This window comes from Nicotiana tabacum, chromosome 20 (assembly GCF_000715075.1).
Source record: "Nicotiana tabacum cultivar K326 chromosome 20, ASM71507v2, whole genome shotgun sequence".
Lineage (NCBI taxonomy): Eukaryota > Viridiplantae > Streptophyta > Magnoliopsida > Solanales > Solanaceae > Nicotiana > Nicotiana tabacum.
In genome coordinates this window covers 36012616-36019158 of record NC_134099.1, presented here as the reverse complement: position 1 = coordinate 36019158, position 6543 = coordinate 36012616, and positions in this window count along the sequence as shown.

The window sequence follows — 6543 nt, the reverse complement described above, 5'->3', positions numbered from 1 at the left end:
GGGAGTTAATTTGCGCTTTTATAACTTAATTTAGTTCTTAATAATAGTTTAAGTATTTTTATAATTTAGTTTTAGAAAAATAAAAGAAGAAAAGAGAGCGAAAATATAAAGAAAGTCGGAATTGGGCCTCTTCTTCAATTTCAAGCCACAGGCCCAAAAAATGGCCCAATCTTCCCTACGACCCAGTCCATTTCGAACTGGGTCAACCCGGTCCATAACCCAACACCCTATTATCTTGCATTTCAAAAAAAAATAAAACAAAGAAAAACAAAAAAAAAAAAACCCTAAAAACTATACTAGCTACCCGCCCCCCCCCCTCTCTATCTCTCTTCTTCTTCTTCCTCAAGCAAAACACCAAGACCCCAACCATGGCCTCCCCTCCATCCTCACATCCAAACAGACCCCTCCAGCCCTTCCCCTCACCCCGTCACACTCACACACACACGCACGTCACCCTCACGACCCCGGCTCGACTAAACGACCCCAGCCCTATCCGCCATTAATGAAACTCGTCGAGCTCAAGTTTGAGCTAAGATTGCCATGGTTGCCTGCTTCTCCACCATGCTGCTGTTGCGACTGTTTCTTCCAAGCTTCGTCGACACTGCTATCGCAGTTGTTCTGCCGGTCTCGTCGAGTCGCCCGTCGTTGCTGCTTCCTCGCCATTACTGCTACGTTCAACTCCCAGCTGCTACTGCTTCATGCTGCTTCGTCTTCCTCCGTCGTGCTGCTGCCAGGGCGTCTGCTTCATGCTGCTTCTCGACGGACTGCGTGCTGCTGCTCGTCACAGCAGTTGCTATTGTTTCGTTGTTGCTTCGTCTTCTTCGTTTTGTCAAAGGTCGAGGGTTTTTCGTTGAGTCGAAGCCCGGACGGATTTGTTTACAATCGTTGTTCGTTGTTTCATTTCCGGTTAGTTGGTTTTTTGAATCTCATTTATCGTCCATATTTTTGTTTGGTATTTTCCGGATCCAAAATCGTTAAAGAATTCAATTCTTGTTTTGTTCATTGTTCATCGTTGAATTCATTTTTCTAGTTTGTTCATGTTCATGTGCTTTGTTAAAATTAATTTTCAGATTTCAAAATAGAAGTTTAATTAATTGTTTTCATATTCATTTCATGTTTATATTATTGTTTAAGTGAATATTTGTTAGTTTGATGTTTGTTAGATTCAAATTGAAATTTAATTAACTATTTCTTCAATTTGTTTCATGTGTTTATGTATTGTTAGAAATTGTTAATATTGTTAAGTTCAAGCTTAAGGTCATAATTGTTTATTCGTCGATCTTGTTATTTGTCTAAAAAAAATTTAGTTGTGTTAAAGGAAATATATTGATTTAATCGTTTTAATCCGTCATGTTTGTTGTGTTAAAATAGATTCATTCATGTTCGTGTTTGGATGATCTTGAATCCGAATTTTGTATAGTTTGATTTCTTGTTTACCATTTATGATTATTTCTTGAATTGTTCTCATAATCTTGTTTAAAGTTTAATATAAGAATTGTTTGTTGTAATGTTGTTAGAGTTGATTTTAAGTTCAATATTATTGAATTTAGGAATCTAAATATACTTGTTTGATTGTTGTTGTTGTTTAAATCCGAAAAATAGGTTTGTTGTTGCCAAAAATATTGTTCAATCAAATTTTAGTTGTTCTTGGTTGTTCAATTTGTGTTCATGTGATTTGTTGTTGAAATGTTGTTAAAATCATGTTCATGTGATATTGTTGTTATGATGTTCATCCGTGTTCATATTGTTGTTTGAACATTGTTAGAAATTGATCATATTGTCTATATTTTGGTTAAGTTTGATTAATTGATGTGTTATAGTTGATGGGTAGTTTGGTAAATTTGTAATACGTTCAGGGGTAGTTTGGTAATTTCAGTAAGGTCGGAAGGGGTAGTTTAGGAATTGTACATTTTGTAATTGTTTATTTGAAGCATGGGGGACAAAATGAAATGGGGTGGGTTGTGATATAATTATTTAATATAAAGGGGGGACAAGATTTAATTTAAAGGGGAATCTTGCATTATTTTATGTTAGGCATGGGGAACAAAATATAATGGGGTGGTGTGATATGTTTATTTAATGTAATGGGGATGAGTGGGAAGATAATGGGTTTGGTAGAGAAAATGGGTTGATTTTAATTGATTAAAAGATTTATGGGATGGGATATAAGTAGAGGTCTTGAAATCAGATAGAGAGACGGACAGAAAAAAAGAGAGATTAGAGAAAAAAAGGAGCTGAACATTTATTCCGAAAAAAACATTGAAACTCTCAAGAAAAGAAAAACATACAAAGAAAAATAAAAATAAAAAAGTTGAAAATTAGAAGAGAAAGTAGTACACACCTGATAAATATTCTGGTATACAGGTGTAGAAATTAAGGGTTGAAGATTAACTAGCCTTTCAAAAATCTTAAAATTTTCCTTGGTTTCTGTCCGTTATTTTCGGCATTCCTGGATTTTATTTTGAATTTTTCAAAGCTGTCACTGGGATTTTCGTTGACTGGTTATTGCTGGTTATTGTTGTTGTTGCTGTGTTACGTATTACGTTGCTGACTTTCTTCTTCTTATATTGACAATATCAGGTACACAACTGTAATTTTGGCATTTTGTAAGCTGAAATGAAGAATGGAGTGTTAAATTTTTAATTTAGTTTAATTTAATTTTTTGTATTGTATTTAGGTTATTCATGTATTATTATTCTGTAAATCACTGTCATTTGGCATAACTAGGCATATTATAGCGACATATTAAATAACGCCTTAACCAGATTATTAGGAAATATATTTAAGCCTGATTATTAATTAAAACTGTTTAATAAAAAAAATAGAAGAAATAACGTAAAAAATGGCGTTATTGAATCAGTTTGGCAAAAATTAACTAAGTTCCTTATTCATAAGGTTTTTTGTCAACGATAAGTTAATCGGAATCATGTAGTCAATTTCAGTTAAAACATGAATTAGTTTGCGAACAAGTATTAGGACATGATGTGAATTAAAACAAAGTTAGTTAAGGTTAAATTGTTTAAATTTTTAGAAATATGGTTTAGTAATCAAGTTTTTTTTTCTTTCTTTCAATTTTCAGTATTTGTAAATAATTAGTTTCAATAAGCTTAAGTCTTACTAACGATTTAAATTTTAATCCAACTATGGGATAATTAGTTTTTTTATTTTTTTATTTTATTTTTCGATAATTCCATGTTGTATTTATGATTGTAATTTTTATTACTTTCTGTTAATATTTGTTTTTCTCTTCTATTTAATATGTTATTTTCAAGAATGTAGATATTGATTTTATATTTATAGACAAACTTAGTAATAATAAAAAGGTAGTCATTAAAGGATATTCTTAAAATAAGGAAGGATTTCGCTAAAAATAAATAGATGTAAATAATACAAAAATTTACAGGATTCTCCAATCTCATTTATTTATTTAATTTTTTTAAAAAAATTACTTAGAATTTGGGATGGATTGTTTAGTGAATTTCACTTCCTTCCTCAAAGATAATGACGCGCTAGACTCTTTAGGCGCGATTTAATTAATTTTACCTTCTTAAACTCGGATGCGCATTTCATGCGACCCAAATCTAAATCCTAAAACATTGAATAAAAATGCGTTCCGGATTGCGGGTGCATTTCATGTGACGTAATCCAAAGACATGTTTTAAACGATGTTCACAAAATTTTTTTTTTTAAAAAAAATAATAATAATAATAAAGTGGTAAAAAGTTAAAATTGGCACATCGGTTCATAATTGTATTAAAATCAGATAAATAAGCCAAATATGACAATTGAGCGACCGTGCTAAAACCACGGAACTCGGGAATGCCTAACACCTTCTCCCGGGTTAACAGAATTCCTTATCTGGATTTCTGGTACGCAGACTGTAATATGGAGTCATTCTTTTCCTCGATCCGGGATTAAAATTGGTGACTTGGGACACCCTAAATCTCCCAAGTGGCGACTCTGAAATAAATAAATAAATCCCGTTTCGATTGTCCTTTAATTGGAAAAAAACTCCCTTGCACCCTCGCGGGGTCGGAAAAAGGAGGTGTGACACGCTGGCGACTCTGCTGGGGAATTGGGGACCCAGAATCTCTGGTTCAGGGTTCAGAATTCGAGCTTCGAATAATTGTTGTATTTGGCTTCGTTTGATTTTGTTACATGATCTGTGCTTAATATGCTAATTAACTGCTTTTACCGCTTTGATCTTATGTGAAATGTATATAAGCTGTGCCGAAACTCATCTCCTCTCTGAATCTTCTAAATCATGAAGAAGGGTGCACTTCGTGTGACTTCTTTTCTGTATAGTGTCTAAATTCCCAATTTAGAACGAGGTTGGATAAGTTGCAAAGCCGGTGAAACTTCTGTATTCCCGGTACGCTGCCTCCCCCTCGGCTCGAGCTGTCCGCTCGGGTAAGCCAGGTCTAGAACAAACACCCAAGTTCTGAACCTAGAATAACTCAGTTTCATGCCGGATCCCTAATAGGAACGCTTATTTGCATCATGTGCATTTTGACTTAGGGGACTCAACACAGGGGTTGAGTCCGTCTAGGGCTAGCAACCTGAAAAAAAACCATCATGATGCATCTTATTTGTTTTATGTGCATTTATTTGCTCGGTCTTGCATGTTGACCGGCTTCTGAGTCTCGGGAGTGTAAAAAATAAAATAAAATAAAAATAGCAAGTGGAAAGTTAGATGATTAATTTAGAAAAATCAGTGTCCAAGTACTGTCGAAATGCTGCCGAAATTTTTTTTTGAAAAAAAAACATATATATTTTTACTTTTAGAATTGTTTGTTTGCCTAGAAAGCAGAAAGTGTGTAGGAATAAGTCTTTTATTTTAATTTGCTTTATTTTCAAAAAAAAATGAAAAAGGAAAATAGTTTTTTTGCTATAAAAGAAAAAGGAAAAATTTGTTTGTTTTCAAAAATTAGTTAGTTTATAGCCTGAACTACGCGGGTCTGATTCTCACCGGATGTGAGATCAGAGGCAAACCTCTTTGGTTTCGGCTCACCGTATTCAAAAAAAAAATCCAAAAATATTTAACATTACTCACTTCTTTAGAAAGTTTTTCTTTTAGACCTCAATTTTTTTTAAAAAAAAAATATTTCCTTTTAATCTCAAAATCCCAATTATTTGTTTAAAAGATATTCAAAATAAAATTCAAAAATATTTTTTTTCTGTAGTATTTCTTTCATAAATTCAGAATATTAGTTCAAAAATATTTCCTTTCTCCTTAAAAGTTTTTTCAAAAAAATAAATAAATAAATAAATTAATTAAAATCCAAAAAATATTTCTTTAGAATATAGATAGTTTTTAAGTCAAATAAAAGTTTTTCCTTCTTTAATCACTATAATAAATGTGCAAGGATGAGCACAAGTCAAAATGAACCATTCTCAGTGTGTAGCGAGGTCCCTTTGCAACTCCACATGTGGTGGAATGATATGGGAAAGGATAGTATAAAGATAGTGGAAAGAGTTTTGGGAGGTTTTGTCGATCTGTTGAATATCAAGCCAAGGACAGATATCATCGAGGCTCTAATACCGTTCTGGGACCCAACACGCAACGTGTTTCGTTTTGCTGACTTTGAACTTTCACCTACACTAGAGGAAGTCGCCGGATATGCGGGGTTGAATGGGAAACTAAGAGGGCAGTATTTACTTTCACCAAGACCAGTATCTCCGCACGCGTTCTTGGATTTGCTAAGCATTAGTCGGAAGGTGCAGAATGATGATTTGTCGAAGGGATGTTGTACTCTCCAATTCTTGTATCAACGGTACGGAATTCCTCAGGGTTTGGAAGAACCAAACCTCAGATTAATTCACACTGGGAACAGAATCAAGTGGGAAGCAAGACGTACTTTGGCATTTATCACAGCATTTCTGGGAGTTGTGGTCTGTCCCCGCAAAGATAAAAAAATAGAGATAGGCCTTGTAGGGATGGCCGATGTTGCAATCAAAAGAACCGACAGTACTGTGGTTCCTTTGATTTTGTCCGAAATCTACCGAGCTTTAACTATATGCCGAGAAGGAGGCAAGTTCTTTCAGGGATGCAATCTGTTACTCCAGCTGTGGATGCAAGAACACCTCCATCACCGAGTGGGATACATGAACCACGGGTTGACTGAGAGAAACTGCATTAGCGGCTTTGAGAAACGAATGACAGGCGTCATATTTCCCGAAGGCGTCGAAGCATGACTTGCACAATTGAGGTCAACAATAGCCGACCAAGTTGAATGGGCATTTGGGTGGTTGAATGATACTGAGGTAATATACATGGCGGCCGAGGAATGTCATGTTCTTTTGATGGGACTTCGTAGCATCTAGCCATATGCTCCTCATCGGGTACTGCGCCAACTAGGAAGATTTCAGGTAATTCCCACTGATGAGGATCTAAGCAAGCACGCCATTGAGTTGAGTCCAGGAGTCGTGTTCCCCGAAGGAAAAATTAGAAAGCTGTGGCACGAATGTAGATTCCTTGAACCCAAGACTATGGTTCGAGAGCTGGCTAAGGGTGAGGTAGACCCAAAATACGATGTTTGGTTC